At 40.9% G+C, this 21,474-nt stretch overlaps 1 pseudogene; it reads left to right on the top strand.

Moving 5' to 3' along the window:
- Positions 1–7,025: 7,025 nt before the first annotated feature.
- The window catches only part of LOC117442449 (sodium- and chloride-dependent betaine transporter-like), a 95,285-nt pseudogene continuing 80,836 nt past the window's right edge, over positions 7,026–21,474 (top strand).

Here is a 21,474-nt window from a genome sequence, read left to right as displayed (position 1 = left end):
TTTGACCGGCACTGTTATCATTTTGTCCGGAAGATTTAAACTTTAATACACGTTGACTGGCGAAAAACTCTGCCCGGTTCCCTCGGCCCCCACCGCGGAGAATAAACAGAAGGGCAACCATGACAACCATGCTTCTTCGCTGCTTTTGTGGAGGAAGTTACAGCGCCACGTACAGGCTCCTGCATGTACTGCAGCTTCTCCAGCGGTTGGAGCTAAACGGAGCGGTCTCGTGTGGGCAGACACTATCCGGATAACTATTGCGTGTGGACGGAAGTCGTTTGCGATTGCGTTTGCGTTAATCCTATGCGTTTAGCCGTTTTCGTCCTCGTGTGGCCGCAGCCTAAGAAGCTTTGCAGAGAGTATCTGGCCAGGTTTGTGGTGTTTTTTGTGTTTTGGCCACATTGCTTCCCTTCTGATGAAACAATGCTTTCGCTTTTTTCTCTGCCTCATTGTAGCGAAAATGGGCCCAAATATCACATCGTTTCTTTCTCCCAAGCAGTGGTGGCTTTAGACTTTACGTTGTTAGTCATTTTGACGGACAGGATCGTAACATTTCCGTGATAATCCATTATTACCCGTCGAGTGCACAATTTATCAATCACTCACGCTGACGGGGGGATATTCGGTTAACGCGTGTGCGACCACTGCTCCCAAGCCCTGTTGTTGCCATTTTATTTTCTGTTAAATAAGGTTAGTTAGACCATGAGTTAGACCCCAGTCTTCCTAACAGTTCACAGTGTGCCGCTGCCCGGTGTAATTCAAATGTACCGCCGCGCGCAGCACAGACACAGCTGCTGCCCTGCCGCAGCACCGGAAATGGAACTGCTGGGAGAAAAACTGACTATCAGAGATGTAACGTTATCTTTGATACTATTTCGTCTCCTCATTTTTCGTCAACGAAAGTAAAGAGAGATTTTGGCATAGTTTGTATTTAGTAAACTACATTTTCGTCTCGTCACTTTTCGTCAACGATATTGCATGATGATTTTGTTACAGTTATTGTTTACTGCCGTCGGTGCCGTCTCGTCATCGTCTCGTTTTCGTCATGGAAAAAAAAGTCGTTGACGAACATATTTCGTCATAGTTTTAGTCAACGAAATTAACACTATTGCTGTGAGCCATGCTTGAATGTTAAATCAACATATATGTGTTTCAAGCTGTTCGAAAAATATCACTCGACACCAGGTTGAGAATCAATGATCAGGTAACTAATTTATTCTTGCAAGAAGGAGCAGAGTTAAATCACTTACAAAGGATATGGGTTAACTAACACACATGGGGTATGTTGCTCCAAGGAACAGCAAAAAACATCAGGCTTATATCGTCCAAAACACAGGAGATAACAACAAAGTCGTAAATCGAGGTGGCGCTAATATCAGCCGCGGGTAGGGTTGGGTATCGTTTGAATTTCCACGATTCCGATTCTACTATTCGATTCCGGTTCTTAACGGTTCTCGATTCCGGTTCTTTGAAGGGCAGGGTAAAAAAAATGATACTTGCTTCTTCCACCAAAAAAATTACATTTATTCGAGAAACTTTTACACAGGTTAGTTTACAGTAATATTCACATTAATCAGTCTGTTTATATTCACTGCTATGTAACTTTAACCTGAGAACCACTGAAGCTACAGCAGTGCAACAGTCCAACTTTTAAAGAACAGTTCTTTTTGAGAAAAACAAGCATACCTGCCTTCTCAGGCATACAGGGAAGAAAGGTTTGAACATTTTAAAGTCAAATGCTTCAATCTGGTGCACTTTAAGCAGAATGACTAGAGACTAGATCTAGGGGGTACAACTCTAAAACACCCATATGAAAAAGATCGGTTTACATTTTAATAATTAAATAAGTATGTGAGCATAACCAATAACCTACCATAGCCAATAACAAATACATGTAACGTATTTTATTTTTGTTGTTCATTCATATCTTATTTTACTATTTTATTTATGCATATTTTTTGTATCTCTCCAGTTTAAAACGATATGTCTGGTTTACTGTCCTATAGTATACATTGGAATGATTTCAAACCTGTTTTATCCCAATAATTATAAAGGAGTGCCTTGGAAATATGTGTTCACTAAAGGCTTATTTAAGTGAATACAATATGAGACGACCTAGAGATGTTGAGTTAGATATGTTGGACATGATTGGACTTTATGGACCCCCCTTTTGTGGGTCTAGTTTGAGGTCCAAGGAGGGGCCCTCTTTGAAGAGGAGGACTTTCCCCACGCACTGTGATGGAAGATTCCCACATATTTGGAAGCCCTTTTTATTTCTGATTTGTGTTTTGTTCATAATGTTGTTCATGTTTACTTATTGCAGAGTCGTTTTGGGAGCATATATTGAGGAAGCAATGAAACGTAATGATGTCTAACAGTACCAATTTAGTGTCGCTGAATGTAAATGGTCTAAACACACCAAAGAAAAGAGAGAGGGTTATAAAAAAATTGAAAAAGGAAAATGTACAAATCATATTCCTTCAGGAGACCCATTTATCCAGATTAGAACATGAAAAACTGAGAAGGTACGGTTACAGAAATGTATCCTATAGTTCATATAAGGAGGGGAGGAGAAGAGGAGTTGCAATATTAATATCCAATCAAACGCAATTTGAATATGAAAAATAAATCAAAGACAAAGAAGGAAGGTATATCATAGTTAAAGGAAGGTTAGAAAATGACACTGATAAATATATATGCACCTCCAGAAAGCGATACAAACTTTTTTAAATCCTTGTTCGATGTAATTGCTGTAGAAACAAAGGGAATCTTAATTTGCGGTGGAGATTTGAATGTTGTCATGAATCATAGTAAGGATACAACTAGTCACAAAAGATCCAAACGGCAATTATCAACATTTGTAAATATATCACTGGAAGAAATGGGGATGATAGATGTATGGAGAACCCTACATCCTTTGGAAAAAGACTTTACACATTTTTCGGCCGCCCATAAGGTCCACTCAAGGATAGATTATTTTCTCATAAATGAAAATGATATACACAGGGTAAAGGAATGCAGGATAGGAGGGGCGGATGTGTCGGACCACAATCCAGTCTTCTTAAAAATATGTTTAAATAACAGGACACGACACACTGTCTGGAGACTCAATTCTGGAATATTAAATAGTGAACAAAGAAAGGAGAGAATAAAAACAGATATTGCAGAATACATAGAGGAGAATGACAATGGAACAGTAGACCCTACAATCCTATGGGATGCCATGAAAGCGGTCATCAGAGGGAAATTGATAGCTGAAACTGCAAATGCAAAAAAGATTAAATTAGAGGCATATAGAAAATATTCAAAAAGATTAAGAGAATTGGAAAGGGAATTTCAGAATACAAAAGAATCAAACATTTGAGAACAAAGATAAATGATTTACTACTTGATGAAATTGAAAAGAGAAACAAGTTTGTGAAACAAAACTATTATGAAACTGGACCCAGAGCCACTAAACTATTGGCAAAACGTTTACGAAAACAACAAGTCATCAACACTATAAATAAAATTAGGGAACCAGATACAAACGTGCTAACATATACACCGGAGAATATAGAAATAATTTTTCAGGATTACTATAGACAATTATATACGCAACCAGCATCCGCAGATAAAGAGGAAATGAGAACTTTTTTAAACTCACTAGACTTACCGTCAATTGGCAACATACAAAACGATGTTCTTACAGCGGACATCACAATAGAGGAGGTGAATAACGCAATAAGTTCATTAAAAAATAATAAATCACCAGGTAGTGATGGATACCCTGCAGAGTGGTACAAGATGTTTAGAGAAGAACTGGCACCGCTTCTACTATCCTCTTTCAATTGGACAATTCAAAATAACAAGATGCCACCATCATGGACTGAGGCAATCATTTCAGTCATACCTAAACCAGGAAGAGATAAAGAACACTGTGGAAACTATAGACCCATCTCAATATTGAACGTAGACTATAAAATATACACAAAAATTATTTCTAAACGACTGAACACCTTTATATCAGAAATGATAGAAGAAGACCAGACGGGATTCGTAAGCCAACGTCAAGCACAAGATAATATTAGAAGAACCCTACATATAGTGGACCATGCACAAAAGACTAAACAAAGTACTGTACTAGTTCAAATATTGGAACGTATTGGATTTAATAAGAAGGCAACACAATGCATAAGAACATTATATCAAAAACCAACGGCTAGAATCAAAATTAATGGAAGCTTGACAGACAAAATTGATTTACAGAGATCAACTAGACAAGGATGTTGTCTATCACCCACTCTATTTGCTCTTTTCATGGAGCCCTTGGCACAGGCCATTCGCCAAAATAAAGAAATTAAGGGTGTTGAGATAAAGGGGATGGAACATAAGATAGGGCTTTTTGCAGATGATGTCATAGCCTTCCTTGAACAACCGAATACATCACTTCCGGTGCTTATTGAGCTTCTGGAAACATATGGACACCTTTCTGGATATAAAATTAATATTTCAAAAACACAGATACTAACACTTAACTACACACCATCAACAATGATTAGGGACACATTGAATCTTAATTGGAATTTAAAGCAAATAAAATATTTGGCGATCAACATTACTAGAGGATTAAATAAAATATACAAAGCAAACTACAATAAGATAAATCAAGAGATACAAAAAGATATCGAGAGATGGTCTACTCTACCACTAGACTTTACCTCTAGAATTGAGACGGTGAAAATGAATCTTCTGCCACGACTTCTCTACCTGTTCCAATCCCTCCCAGTGGAGGTCCCCCAAACTCAATTTACAACATTGGACAGGCAAATATCAAGGTTTATTTGGGGGGGCAAAAAACCCAGAGTAAAATATGAAACCCTCTAGTTATCTAAAAACAAAGGGGGCATGGGACTTCCAAAATTAAAAGAATACTATAATGCTGCTCAATTAAGATATGTTGTATGCTGGTGCAAACCAGATTACACATCAAAGTGGAAGGAAATAGAAAAAGAATGTGTTGAATATCCGATCCAGAATATTATTGGCGATAAAGAAGTATACGAGAAAATACAGAACCAACTAGATTTAATTACATCCTTCACTCTGAAATTATGGTTTCAAATAGTTAAAAAGCACGGGATAGGGAAAGATATACATTTACTAAAATGGGTAGCATTTGATAGTCGTTTTAAACCTGCTGGATATGATAAGGGATTCAAACTATGGATAACCAAGGGGATATCAGCATGGTGCACATTAGAGAAGGATGGGGAGCTGCAGAGCTTCCAGAATTTGGACAAACATGACTTCTATAAGTACTTGCAAGTAAGGGACTACTACAAAAAGCAAATTAATCACTACATAGATAGATATCTTGTAAAAATACTGATGATAGCTGGCAAGAAAGCCATAACCAGGAAGTGGTGCAAGGTGGAGCCTCCTACTGTGGAGCAGTGGATGGAGATCCACATAATGGAAAAAATGACATATCGTCTGAGACTACAAGAAACACAATATGAAGAGAAATGGGAGAAATGGTCAATGTATAAGAAGCAAACCAGCGAAGTAATACGGACTGATTGATTAAGAAGTACTGTTCAAACAAATGTTCAAATGAGAATGTGACTCCCAACTACATTTTTACCTTTTATTTTTTTATTTTTTTATTTTATACTATCTGTATTTGTACCTATAGCTCCATTGCATTGTTTACTTTATTTGTGTTGTTATGAACGTGCACAGCTGTTGTTGTAATGCTTTTATATAATAAAAACTAAAGTGTTAAAAAAAAAAAAACACCGGCATAAAAGTTATAACAATAATCTGATTTTAATGGTAAAAAGACACAATATGAAAATACAGAGTGCCCTGTAACAGAGCACTCCGGGCTCCCCGCTCCACCGCCGTGTGATACAGGTATCGGGACCAGCTAGTCAGCAACAGGGGGCTCCGTGCATGAATAAACAACAGTATATATGGACCTTTTTGGGGCGGAGAGTCACTGCTTATCTTCCACCGGACTCTACTCCTTTAATTTCCCAGGGAAGGTTTCATACAAACTATTCTTTCTCAAACAATCAAACATTGTACACAGATATATTAGTATCAAACATTGTACACAGATATATTAGTATCAAACATTGACCCCAAAAAGAACCTTGAAAAGGACATGTGTGTGCGTTTGGTAAAGAGGAAGTGTATGTGTGTGTGTGTTGATATCTTGGTCAGGGAGTGTATTGTGTGTGTGTGTGTGTGTGTGTGTGTGTGTGTGTGTGTGTGTGTGTGTGTGTGTGTGTGTGTGTGTGTGTGTGTGTGTGTGTCAGGGTGTCTGGGAAAGTGTATGTAAGAAGGTTTATATATATATAGGATTACTTAAAAACAGTCCCAAATAATACATGTTCACTTCAATACAGTTCAAGATAATACCTGTTTACTTTAATACAGTTTAGAACAATATCTGATTGCTTTAAGTAGTACATCTCTCGATAGTAAGATTTGGTTGTGATAACAACGTAGCCATGCATGCTAAATGTAGCTGGTGACATATAGGTTTGTTTATTTTGTAACAATAGTACGGACACTGCGTGAGTTACTTTTAGAGTCAAGGATCTAAAAAGCACTATTGTTGCAGATGCCTGTACTGCCATGGAGGCTGCTGTTACTGCTGGTAAACAAATGGGCATTGCTCGAGCTATGGTGTCCAACTGTGAGGAGTAAAATGCCACTGGTCTATTTCCCCCCCCCCCCCATGTAGGTGAGTGAGTACTGACGACATAAATCCATTCTTACAATATGCTGTCTGAACAAACGGTTTTGCATAATCGGGTTACATCTATTCCCATTACTTTTAAGTTAACAAATGGTAGCAATTCAACAGAACATACATCAGAAGTGTAATCATCAGATTCATCCTGTTAAAAACACAGCAGTTTGTTTCTAATTATAATAAGCACTTCCTCTCTCTACTCCCAAGGCCTCAGGCAACAGTCATAACAATCAGTATGCTGTGTGCAGGGGTGTGTGCTGCAGTACTGACCAGAGGACTGAAAGAGGAACACAAATGGAGAACAAAGTGGAAAAGAGGGAACAGTGGACGAGGAAAAGGGAATATATTCTGGCAGCAGCAGGCAATGTGGTGGGCCTGGGCAATGTGTGGAGATTCCCCTACCTATGCTATAAGAACGGAGGAGGTGAGCTTTACATACAATCAACTGTGACATTTTAAATGATTTCATGAAAATCCCTAATCTCTAGTAATGATGAGGAGTGTGTAAAAATAACTGAAAATAATCTAAATACTTTGAGGTTACATGAAAAATAACATTTCAAAGTATATATATTGACTTTATAGCCACATGGATACACGGCTGCTAAAATAATGGAAGTTATTGTACTCAGTAGCGATTATTATTAATCTGCTTCTGTATGTGTTCATTTTGTAGACCTGACTATCTACCAAGCACAAGTAAAACAGCCAAGAAACTGTAGAGCCTGTTGGCATGACTTAACATCAATGCCGGAAGAAGTACACAGATCCTTTACTTAAATAAAAGTACAAATACTATAGTCTTAAAATACTCATAGAAGTAAAAGTCCTGATTTAAAAAATATATACTTGTAAAAATTCAAAAGTAATTCAAATTACCTAAAGTACAAAGAAATACAAGTACTCATTCTGCATAATGGTGTATTTCATAATAATATAAAGTACATGCATAATATCAGCTAAATGTACTTCAAGTATCAAAAGTAAAAGTACTCATTATGCAGAATGGATCTTTCAAAGTATTATATGATGATGGTTTTAATTGTATCATGTTTTACACTAGAGCATTTCAGTGTTGGAGTCGTTCAATTTGGACCAGATTTAGATACTGTGTAGTTTAGTAGTGCATGCAGTACTGCATTATACTATATGGGCATATATGTGTTATTATTATATGTGCAAAGTAACTAGTAACTGTGAGTGTTCAAGTAAATGTAGTGGAGTAAAAAGTATGATATTAAGTATAAAGTAGCATTACATGGACGTATTTAAGTAAAGTACATAATATGTCAAAAAAGTACAATACTTTAGTTCATGTACTTAGTTACTTTCCATTACTGCTTAACACTATGAATAGTTATGATCAAGGAACCTGTTGAGGATGCCTTCAGGGAATGTGGTTTTGCAGGGCTTTCTCCTGCTGGTGTGGTTCTACTCGTCCGGTGAAACTCTTTGTTCCTCTAAATCAGTGGTTCCCAACCTTTTTCAGCGGTTACCTCGCTAACCGCAAATCCTGCTTCATAGTACAGGCCACAGATATCCATTCATGAAACACACATTTAAAACGGTCAAATATGTTAATTTTTTTGTAGTTAATCTACCATAGTATTTACATGGAGATAAGCCCCACCCCCTCACCAGCGCGTCCTGTTTGAATAGAGTGGCGAAGTCACGCCCATCTACTTCCGCCCCATGGGACCTTATTTCTGAAAAATTATGTATTGAAGTCAATGGGGAGAGAAAACATATCTTTCAATCCCTTTTGAATTGTGCCACAAATTAAACATAATATGTTTGTCAATCTTAAAAAATAATTTCCATGTCAAAAAAGTTACAGTTTGTCTTAAAACTGTTGAAATATAAGACTATGAAAAATACACAACTAGAAAGCCTACAAATCCCAGAGTCGCGTACATTAAGGTTACACATTACCGCGCTGCGCCGCGTCAAAAATAGGATTCATCCTATATTTTAGAAATTCCTTGCGGCGAGGAGCTTCTGGGACGCTTCGAGCCGCGGCGCGGCGCGTCTGGTAGAATACCACCCATTGACTAGAGTGGCCGCGATCTTTGCGAACGCCGCGGCGCGGCCGTAGCACAGCGCAGACGCTCAAGGTGCGTTTAGGGGGTTACACTCGTGTTACTCACTGACACCTTGTAAAGCCGGTCCCGCATGCTGGAACAGACTAACTCCCCTTTTGTGTATGTACAGCTCTCAACATGGCCAGACTTGTAGTGATTTTCACCTCTTTTAATACTTCTCGCTTCATTCTGAAAGAAAGAGGTGAAATGTGCCAACGTGACGGCCATCTTGGTGTTGGTGACGTATGCACCGGAGATGTAGTTCATTGAGCGCTTCACACAAAATAATGTGTTACTTCACAGTTTTACGACACATTTTCTTTTTTTTTACTTGCAAAATGATCTTTTAAATTGACAAACATCATATGTGTAATTTGTTGCACAATTCAAACGGGATCAAAAGATAATCTTTCTCTCTCCATTGACTTCAATACTTTTTCTGAAATAAGGTCCCATGGAGGTCCACCGAAAGGCGAGGGACTTCGCCTTTCTATGAGGCGAGGAAACACAGCTGACAGCCGCTTGTGGCGTGAACGCACCATAACAGTAATATTTGTTGTACATCTACATTTTATTATCACTTTATTCATGCAGAATCTGTCCTTCTCATGGTTATTATTAAATGTAGGGGAACATCAAAACTGAACATCCATGTCATAGTCTCAGGTGTGAATATTCTGTGTGTTCAGGTGCCTTTCTGGTGCCGTATTGTTTCTTTGCCCTGCTGTGTGGCGTGCCGCTTTACCTGATGGAGACCGCGATGGGTCAGTACACACAAGAGGGCGCCATGACCTGCTGGAGCAAGCTCTGCCCCCTGGCACAGGGTAACCACAAGTTTTATGTTTGAAATGTATAGTACTGGTCCCCAGCACAAACTGCCGGATATTAACTTGCACATGTTGGGCAATTTGCACAATTAGCATAACATGGGTTAATTAGCCTTAATGGCATAATAGCCTATGTTGACAATACGATACTGAATCCATTTATGACATTTTCAGTTGATGAGCTGGCAACTAGACAATTAGGGATTATGTAATTTAAAACTGGCTAGAACTGAAAATGTATTTCAGGAAACACCAAGTTTTCTAAAATGAAAATCCCTGAAGCCATACTTCGTGAACGTACCCCATCCTACCAATACAAGAAACAGGAATCATAATCATTGTGTTTTGTTAATATTGACACCACAGCTGTATGTGAATTAAGAATAATAATATAATACAGACTCTTAGGGGTGTAACGGTTCACAGATGTTACGGTTCGGTTCATACCTCGGTTTGGGAGTCACGGTTCGGTACGGGTTCGGTACAACAAGGAAAAGCAAAAACAAGTCTGTTGCTGTTATTTATTTTTAACAGTCGTGCAAGTTTTGTTATGAAAATAAGGAACTCTCACATTTGGAATCATTAACTGTATTACACAGTTAAAAACAAACCACAAACAGTACCACACACACACACACACTCATGGCCATATTATTTATAATGGCTGTCAAACAAAAAGGTTAAATAAGCTGTACAACTAAAAAGAATGTCTTGAAAATATTAAAATAAATAATAAGAAAGTGTTACAATTAAAATCAATAAAAGGCAATACAGAACTGTATAACATCTCCTGATGTCAAAATATAAAATAAATACAATGATAAATATAAAACAAAATACAATCTGTAGCCTACCTTTAGGAGCAATGTCTAACATGTGTAATTAACATGTGTAATTAACTCAAGCTTTACTCTATTTTCAAGTTTGTCTTCAAAAAGATGAGTTTGTCTACGTTGTCAGTAGTGAGGGCAGATCTGTTGGCGGTAACTATGTCACCTGCCGTCGAGGAAACCCTCTCGCTGGGGACTGAGACTGACTCGGATGTGATTGAGCATGTTTGACGTGTTACCACTAGCATACCGCACCGCTGTCGAACAACGCCGACACACCGTCCTCGTCCGATCCACAACTCGCACCCCATCATTGTTGTAGTCCACAGGGAACCCGAAATGTTCCCACACAGCTGATTTAAAAGAAGCAGGTGGGTCTTCTAGCTCCTGTGTGTTGTGTGAACTCGCCGTAGCTACTAACTTTTCTTCTTCATGTATTGTGTTAGTTTTGTTGTGTTTTGTTCTTGTTCTTCATTTGTTATTTACAGGCAGCTGGCTTTTAGGCGCGATACCGCCCCCTGGATTATATATAGTGTAATGCTGCCCTAAGTGACAGACTTGTTTCCCATTCGTAAAAAAGGCGCATTCGCCGTGTGACTGCATGTGCCGAACCGTGACGTCCGAACCGTGGCGGTACGGGACGAATACCGTTACACCCCAGACTCTACATGCCTAAAGCATTGTTATTCAACCAAATATCATATTTGATATGTCATACAGTATGGACTTTTCACACATTAATACATATTAATGAATGTACAGACTTTTCCTGTTAACCTTGTTTTCAGCCACAGTGGAATTCTGAGACAAAACAAAAAAACTCTGAAGCACAATCTCTGTTTTGTTTGGCATTGACATTTTTCTCAGGAAAGACAAATGTCATGGAACATGTGACCATTTTATAGTGGTATTCTACCATTAGGACTCTTGCATTTGGGCATGGTGTTGTGGAATGGGCCACGGAAATGATTGTTTATATAGGTCCTCATTTAGGCCTGTCCAGTACTTAAAATGTAAATATTGCACTCCTGTTGCACTTATACAAAGCCTCAGCTCTGATGATTGAGTGAGGCCATACACACACACTCACAGTCACTGCCCTAGAACAATAACACTTTGGTCGAGAAATCAATGAGAAAAACGTGTGAAAATGGCAATTCATCAAATTTAAATGATGGATATGTAGATCACGGTTATTATGAAAGCCCATTATATCAAAGGCAGCTGCAGTTTATCCACCCTTGTTTATTTTTTCCTTGCCTGTATTTGGGGAGATACATCAACAAGCTTGTATCCTTTACATCTGATGTTTTCTGAGTTTAGGTCACCTAGTATGCTATATTTGAACAATATTATAAGACCATATCTATACAAAATATGTCTCTGAAGTGTTTTACTCAAAATACGAAACAGATCACCCATGGTAGCATGCCTCATACCAATCTATTTCAGCACTGTTACTAAAGTGCTGATTCTGGGTCTGGCCCTTTAAATGTAACCGAGCTGCTGCTGGCCACGCCCCTTTGGAGTGTCCACATGCAAGCAGTGAGCTATGTGAAGAGAAGGCTGTCTACCAGCAGAAACTCAGCTAAACGCTGCCGTGATTAATTTACATCCGGCTTCTTTACACATATTCTTTACAGCTTAAACCGAGGGTATTTCGGATGATCTCTCTGTCTCTCCAGGTACTGGCTATTCTTATATAGTGATCCAACTTTATACCCGAGTCTACACCATTATCCTGGCTTGGGCCCTCCTCTACCTCATCTATTGCTTCAGAGACCCTCTGCCCTGGACCACCTGCAACAATCCCTGGAACACAGGTCTGTATAGGGGAAGTATGGGTGGACGTACAGCGGGTTCAAAGGTCCTAAAGTACTTACTTCTTTAGAAGTGCCAGTCAGCTGTTGTTTTACAGTCTATTTGCACCCAGGTAAGATTTGTCACACAGCAGCTATTCGGATCTTCACATCCATACCCCGACCAACTGTATTTATTTTATGCCGGAAACATCCTAATTAATGATTGACTAATAGGTGCCTAGTATCTACAATCCCATATTAGGTTGGGTTAGTTGGTCTGTAAAGTCCAATATAACACTGATCTCTGATGTTCCGATTACCTAAACAAGCAATCGCAACCCATGTTATACATTTGCATATCTATACATACATTCAAAACCAAATCTAATGTTTGCCACGGGGCAAACAGCATTGTTGACTATGTACACCTGGGTGCAACAGCATCTACCTTTTCCTTTATTGACAAATACATTATTCTTCAAGAGCTCTTTTTAGACACGGTCTCCTTTACATAAATGTTATGGTAATAATCGGATTGATTTCATGTTTTATAAATGATCACCCTGGTCACATGATGGAAATCAATGGCATGAAACATTTTTGTATCACTTTCAACACACGGAAAACTTACCAGAGAACAAAAAGGTAGAGGAAATCAACTGACAAATTCTAAACTAACTCATATCCACAAATTATGCACAAAACATGAGCGGCACACAATAACATACATTTCACAAACTATGAAACAATGTGGAAAAAGCAACTTGATCAAAACGTGTTCTACTTTGGCAAACGTTAACTTTTCACCCAGAGCTACCAATTTGCTACCCTTTGAGAAACAGAGAGACAAAATCTAATTTAGCTTCTAAGTTATGATATACAGTGAAATTAAATGTAATACATATGAATATCTTCCAAGAGAAACACATGGTTAGCAGAGAGCTAGACAATAGAATCACTAAATGTAAATAATAATTTTGAATAAGGTTTGCAAACGTATTGATCTGTTTGCTAACTGACTGATATCTTGTTCACATCAACTGTCCTGGAGACAAAGACCGCAAATGATTCTGATATTACACTGCATAAATGTTTAACATTTTAATTAATTATTATATATAGCTTATATTTGCGGGGATAGTTGAGTAATTCAAAGGTGACAGAGTTAAGACCGGGTCTGCATGGTCATCTGTGGGTGATGTGTAGAATGCATTTCCTCACACATACTGTACAAGATTTTCAAAGCATATCTTTTTTTAAATATTTGAATTTGTTATACTGTATAATGTGCTGTACCAACCTTCTACCTTGCCTTGTTGGCACATTGCTGTGTTTCATGACTAAAAACAATAACCAAATGAATGACCATTTTACTAACATCTGATATAAAGATTTTCACTTTAACCACATTTTGATTTGCTTTCCAACTAACAGACAGATGTGTGGACCTGTCCTCCTTAAACTCTACTCAAACACACAGAGGCAACCAGTCAGTAAACTGGACATCTGGAAATCTCACCAAGTCTTCAGTCTCTGAGTTCTGGGAGTGAGTCAATGTTGTCCCGTGAAGCTCATAATAAATTATGTATAGCAGCAGCAATGGATCATGTTTAAAGTATATTGTGATTTATTGCACTTATCATCGACTGTCTTGTGTCCCCTTGCAGGAGAGGCGTGTTGTCTATGTCTGGGGGGATAGAGGAGTTGGGTGGAGTGTAGTGGGAGGTGCTGCTGTGTCTCCTGGCTGTCTGGGTCGTTTGCTACTTCTGCATTTGGAAAGGGGTCCGTTCCACAGGGAAGGTTTGTGAATATTTTTGCCAAAACTATCTCCTACAACCTGGTTTGTAGTTAAATGCCATTGAGAACTTTTCTTCTTGGAAAAAACCTTAAAGACAAAAATAATGTGTGAATATTATCAATAGATGAGCAACAGGGCATGGGATTGTGATGTCATCAACAGCAAGTCGGCCATCTTTACAAGATAGCGATCACAACCTATTTACTTAAACAGTGCGGCTAACGATGTAGCGTAACCTTTTTTGTCATGGTTGGTAGGCACGTTTGCATTGTGGATGTAACGGTGGGTTACGTATTGTAACCCTACAAATATAAGCACAGGCAGAGCCCTCTACTGGACTCTATGGGTACTACCTCTCAACCATACTATGCAAGCATTCATCAACTGAGATATCTATAACCGTAGCCGGCCCCCTGGAGGGGACCTACCTGAATGCGCGCGCAAGTCCGCCATAAGGCGGCCTCACCTCCTAGCTGTCATCCTACACTTCTCTTCAGCGTGCAGCATAGAACAGACAGGGCCCCGAGTAGAGGGCCCCGCCTGTGTTTATATGTCTAGGGTTACAATACGTAACCCACCGTTATAACTCAAACAGGGGGTGGAACGGCTTTTTTTGGTTAATAGCCACTGCACCGCAACCTCCTCTCCTCCGGTTGTGCCCGGGAGAAGTCGGGGGACTCAGACACGCTTACCTCGTGAATAGTGTGCCTGGAAAACAGTGAGGAGGAGGGCTCTCCCCGCACGCCCATAGGCAGGCAGGGAGAGCCCCCCAGCCCTGTATGGGGCTTACTGCGCACCACGTTTCCCGGGTCCCCACGGAGCACGGGAAACATAAGTGCATTATAATAATAATAATAATTCCTTACATTTATTATAGCGCTTTTTCAATGACTCAAAGCGCTTTACATATATTATGTCCAGGGGGGGGGGGGGTCAGATACCTACAGCAGATACCCACAGCCGCTCCCCCCCTCACCAGTCCTGTGTTGCCCCAGCAAGCAGAGATGACGAGAAGGAGCCAGACATGTCCAGGTGATAAAACAACAACGTTTCTTGGACAGAGCTTTACCGGCCATCCCGCCCCCAAAGCACACAAACAGCTGTTCAGTGCGCCTAGTGGCAGCCGTGCGCTCCACATAACATGCCAGCACACGCACCGGGCAGAGAAGGTGAAATGTAGCTTCCCTGGCCCTACTATGGGGTGGAAGACTAAAGCCCCCTAACTGATTAGCCCTTGATCTGAACGAGCAAAGGAGGGGTTCGGTCTGAGTGTCGCCCCGCTACGGTCACCCCGGATCACTAAGCAACTTGGGTGCACCGACAGAGCGATCAGCTCGGACACTCTCTTGGCCGACGTTAAGGCTGTCTTCCATGACAGTACTTTCAGGGAGGAGAGCTCCAGAGGATCAAATGGTTCTGTGACCAGAGCCTCGAGCACCAATGGCAGATCCCATTGTGGGGTGGAGACATGCACTACTGGGCACTGCCTCCTGACCCCCTGTAAAAACGTGACATAAGCGGCAAATCCCTCATGGCAGGACGAGGTGCTGCATACACTTTAATTGTGGAATGAGCAAGCCCAACGTACACGACAGGGGCTCTAGGCTCCCCTCTTCACACCATCGCTGGAATCCCAACCACTTTGGCCTGTAACAGGCTGTGGTGGATCCTGCTCTTGCTGCCTGGATAGTCTGAATAACCTTGTCAGACAGTCCCCCCTGTCTCAGCCTGTCCCTCTCAGGAGCCAAGCCTGGAGAGGTTGGCCCAGAGTGGGTAACGCCCCTATTGCACCTGCCTCCTGAGACATCGCCCCCCAGAACTGAGGAATCACCCAGGGCTGGCCCACCATCATCTGTGTCACCACTGCGAACCACGGCGCCAGGCGGCGATCTGGGGCCACTAGGATGACTGACAGACGCTCTCGTCTCACCCTCTCCAGGAGGGAGAATGAGGCGTACCGGTGGAAAGGCGGAGAGCAGCTTTCTTGGAAAACCACAGGGTACAATGGCTGTTGCGCCGGCTGGGCCCAGATCTGCTTCACCACCTCCAGGTGAAGCACCCACTCGCCTGGCAGGGGCCCACCTCTTGACATGAGGTCGGCCCCCTTGTTCTCCAGTCCCGGGATGTGGAGGGCTCTCAGAGACAACACAATCTCTGAAGCCCACAACCACAGGTTCTCTGCTGTGATCAACAAGGTGGCGGAGCGGACTCCACCCTGCCTGTTGATGTACGCCACTGTGGTGCTGTTGTCGCTCCTCACCAGCACATGTTTGCCCTGTATTAAGGGTTCGAAATGCTGGAGGACTAACACCACATTTACCGCAGCTCTAGAAGGTTGCTGTGCCGTGTCTCTGTCAGAGACCAGCGACCCCCTATAGCTCTCCCTAGGCAGGTCCCCCCCCAACCTATCACGGATGTGTCTGTGAACACCGTGACACCCAGGGTAGCCGTGCTCTGGCTGCTAACATGTTTTATGCTGTCTACACTGCTAAACAGACATGACAATTCAGTACCACAGCAGAACTGGATAGGGTCATGCACAATAACACTGTGACTACGAGAAACTTTTCTTCACTGATGCCGCTGACACCTGCCATCTCGCTCTCTGGAGCCACCCAACGACTATGGCTTCTATACCAGTGCAGCGACCCATTTCTGTTATAACCAACATCCACAGAAGGTTGATGACTCAGGTTAAAAACTGAAAATCCAAAAGCATATGTTTAAATGTATCGAATGTAACAGTGATTCCACATACTCCACAGTCTATCACAAACAATCAGAGTGATAGTACATCAAACACACTGAAACTGGCTCTATTAAATGTCAGGTCTTTAGCAGGTAAATCGTTTGTAATCAATGATTTTATCACCAAGCATAATCTGGATTTTAGCATTTTTAACAGAAACTTGGTTAGACCAAAACAACAGCAGAGCTGTTCTTATAGCATCAACCCCTCCCAACTTTAGTTCTATGAGTCAGGCAAGACTGCGTAAGAAAGGGGGTGGAGTAGTATTTAGTTGAATGATTTATTTCAATGCAAGCAGACTATGTTTGGAAACTTTGCTTCTTTTGAATATGTGGCCCTTCAGCTGAAATGCTCCTCTCGAGCTCTTTTCCTAAACATCTATAGACCACTCTGCAAGCTTTTTTGATGATTTTACCGAATTGTTGTCTATAGTGTGTATTGACTTTGACCGGCGTCTAGTAGGGGTGTAATGGTATCCGTCCCGTACCGTCACGGTTCGGATGTCACGGTTCGGCACATGCAGTCACACGACGAATACGCCTTTTTTTTACGAGCGGGAAAAAATTCTGTCACTCAGGGCAGTATCCACTTCATAAGCCAGGGGGCGGTATTGCGCCTAAAAGCTGTTTGCCAGCCGCCCTTAAACAACAAATGAAGAACAAGAAGAAACACAACAACAAAACGAACAAAATACAAGAAGAAGAAAAGTTAGTATGGCGATTTCAGATAACACACAGGAGCTAGAACCCACCTGCTTCTTTTAAATCAGCTGTGTGGGAACATTTCGGGTTCCCTGTGGACTACAATAACGATGAAGTGTGCGAGTGGTGGATCGGACGAGGACGGTGTGTCGGCGTTGTTCGATAGTGGTGCGGTATGCTAATTGAACACACGCCATACATGCTAAATCCAACCTGATCTCACCAGATTGCGTGACTCCACCACGACTCCTTAACACCGCATTGCGTGGTGGAGTCACGCATTCTGCTACATTTACGTGTTGGCACCACGCAAAAAACCCCAATGTAAAGTGAATGAGGCTCTTTTGTTGTGGTGCACACACGCATTTCTACAACGTACCGCAGTGAGCTTGTATTCTATAAAACGTTTTTTAAATCTACTATATAGCTTGTAGTAACTCACGGGAGGCTTCTTTTATTTTATTTGTATTCATAATAATTTTAATTTTTCGTCAGAATATAAAAATTACATTAGTTACGAATTTTTGTTCTCAAAAAACAGTGCATTGTGTGTAATGCAACTGTGATTTTTATTAAATTAGTTAGTTTTTAAAGAAGGCCAGAGCTTCAGCTGTGTCAAATAGATTGTTCCCTTTAGTTAACGTTATTTAAAAGATAATGATCATGTCCCCTTTCTTGTATTACGAGCGTCCATTCCCATTGGATAACGGATAATTTTACACCCGGAAGTAAGTATTCTCCTTACTGTCGATTGATTTTACAGTGATATCTGAACTACTCATCAACTCAAAAACACCAAATTATTCTTGTTAATTACACAACATTGATTGGTTTAAATTGTGGACAATGCTTTTGTATTTTTCCCCTTCGATTCGGAGAAACGAATATTTAGTTTTTGGATGGCAGAAGACACTACACTACCCAGAATCCTCAGCTATCGTTTGGGACTACACCATGTGCTTAGCTTGACAAACCCTGTGATGAGTCCTCAAGCTCAGTGATTGGTTGTTGGAGTGGCAGTGTGCGAAGTTTACACGGAGTGTCAAAAAGCACCTTGAAATGGAATGAAACCCATCAACGGCACACTATTCAAAACAGGAATCGAACGTGTCCTATCCCCCACCCCCCTTAGGTCGCAGGCTCCTCCAACAGTGCAACACAATAAAACAGATACACAGAAGAAAAATAGTGAAATAGTGCAATAAGAGTCTATATACAAGTGATTGGAATCTTTTTTTATTTGTATTTAACCAGATAAAAGCATTGAGATACAATCTCATTTTCAATGCTGACCTGGCCAAGAAGGCAGCAACGTTACACATAACACACATATAAAAGAGAACATAACATAATAAGAAAACAAAAGACAAAAAAGCAGTCACTACTTTGTGAATATGATATATTAGTAGGGCTGTCAGTCGATTAAAATATTTAATCGCGATTCATCGCATGATTGTCCATAGTTAATCGCGATTAATCGCACATTTTTTATCTGTTCTAAATGTACCTTAGAGGAATATTTTTCAAGTTTTTAATACTGTTATCAACATATGAGTGGACAAATATGCTTTATGCTAATGTTTATTATCATTTGAACAATGACAAATATTCTCATGATGAATATTTAACGCAACAACCTCTGAACATTACAAATATTTGCCTCAATTCAACCTGGAACCTCTCTCATACAAAGTGTGTGTGTGTGTGTGTGTGTGTGTGTGTGTGTGTGTGTGTGTGTGTGTGTGTGTGTGTGTGTGTGTGTGTGTGTGTGTGTGTGTGTGTGTGTGTGTGTGTGTGTGTGTGTGTGTGTGTGTGCGCGCGCGTGTGTGATGGATACACAGTTCTCTAAGGGCATTTACTATATTCACTGCCAATTCTATCTGCTCTGCCAATGTGTCAATGAGTATTAATTCATGGGTGCACATGAAATCCAGATAGTCGAGGTCGACGTCAGTACGGCTGACCACGTATTGCATCTTGCTTTGCAATCTCTCCAAGATATGACGCCTAAGCAGGTTCTGTAGCAAAAGTAGGCAATACATATAGGTAGGCTACAGTTCATGTTACACAATTTATTGTGCATTTCTCGAAGCAAATGTAGTGAGGGCAACATATGATCTTACATTAAAAATTACATGAAGAAAACTGTTTATTTCCCTATTCCTAAACAATGAAATATGAAAAAAAGAAACCCATTTTGTTGTCAGTTGCCTAGCAACAATATTCACGTAACGTACAACACTTGAAAGTAAATTATTATCACAGATGTGCCGCAAATATGACTACCACATTAATAGTACCATTAAAATAAAAACCTTCTTGGGGTCCTTGACTTCGCTCCATGCTGGACATGGGACGTCCGGTACAGAAGTGGGCCGGTCGGAAAATTCACTAGCAATCCCCCCTCCCCCCGTTGACAATTTACTAACGATACTAACGATAACGAGGGCTGGTCGAGATTCCCGGGCTGATTTTTAGTCCCAGTACGCCACTGAACGTAGCTATTATGTAAGGTGCTGGTATATATATACTAACTGTGCTCCCCCCCCCCAAAAAAAAGTTGTAAATCAAACAAGTGAAGTACATGCTATGTTATAAAGCCGTGGAGGGCGGGAGTTTATAAACCAAAGAGTAACCGCCCTTACCGGACGCTGTAATAAGTAAAGCGAACACACCCGCAAGGACACCTGGCCTCCTATTGGTTGAGGGATTTTGACAGGATTATTGCACAAAAGTTTTGAGCGCACACAGAATCATTCTGAGAGCAGAAAAAGTTTCGAGCGCGCACAGAATAATTCTGAGCAGCAATATATCTGAGTGCAAGCGTACAGTTTGAGCACAAGCAGAGCAAATCTAAGTGCAAGCAGGCACTATTTGAGGGCGAGGGCACTATTTGAGTGCGAGGACAGAGTTTGAGGGAAATAAATACATAAAGTATGCTCTCAAATTTAAATACCACGCTCTTGAATAAAGATAGGGAATAACCCCCATAGAACGGGAGCTGCCTGGCCGCTGCAATCATGTTTCACACTATCCGTGCTGAGTGTGCTGACTTTTCGTACATTGTCCCACTGTCTGGCTTCCTGCATAAAGTCAAGTGCTCGGCGCAGTTGTGGCGAAATGTCGCTCCTCTGTTTTCATTTAAACAGCTCCTTCTATCCGTTAGCGCAGCTAGCTAGCACCAGATGCTAACAACAACAATGCACGTAAGGTCTCTCTCTCGCTCGCTCGTGCCACACATACACACCCTCCCGGTCCTGCCAATAGCCAGTCGGTGCCTGCCGGTGAGCGTGGAAGTGTGGTCTGCCACAAGCGGGCGGCAGGAGCGGGGCTGTCAGCATCAGCTTGTAGATGGTATTTTAAACTCGATGGGCTCTGAAACTACGGGGCGGCCGTGAAAAAAAAATACAAATGCGTTAATTGACAGCCCTATATATTAGATAAATAATTTCTATGTAGCAGCCAGATGAATGTTATGGATGTTGTTTCTAAGTTCAGGTGTTTAATAGTCTTCTGGCCTGTGGGATGAAGCTGTCCCTGAGTCTGGTGGTTTTAGTCCGGATGCTGCGGTACCGCCTGCCAGACGGCAGCAGACAGAACAGTTTGTGGCTGGGGTGATGGGGGTCTTTTATAATCCTGAGGGCTTTCTTTAAGGTTAACGTGGTGTTTTTACTCCACCACATTTATTTTAGTTACTTTGCAGATTCTGATTAACGATGTGAAATATAAACAACCCTTAAATCAGACTTTAGTTACACCTGAGTAAAATTCAGTGAAGTTGATTGTCAAGTGCCAACAATCAGGAGAGATATTTGATAGTTGGTGCTTGAGAAGACTAAATATGTATCTGCAGATCCGTATAAAGCATATTCATTACTCGTTATTCTCTAATCGTTCATTAAAGACTGTATATAATTGATATTTTGCACATCTCTTTC

The sequence above is a fragment of the Pseudochaenichthys georgianus genome, unplaced genomic scaffold, assembly GCF_902827115.2.
Source record: "Pseudochaenichthys georgianus unplaced genomic scaffold, fPseGeo1.2 scaffold_431_arrow_ctg1, whole genome shotgun sequence".
Taxonomy (NCBI): domain Eukaryota; kingdom Metazoa; phylum Chordata; class Actinopteri; order Perciformes; family Channichthyidae; genus Pseudochaenichthys; species Pseudochaenichthys georgianus.
This window is presented reverse-complemented; position numbering and strand designations above follow the sequence as displayed.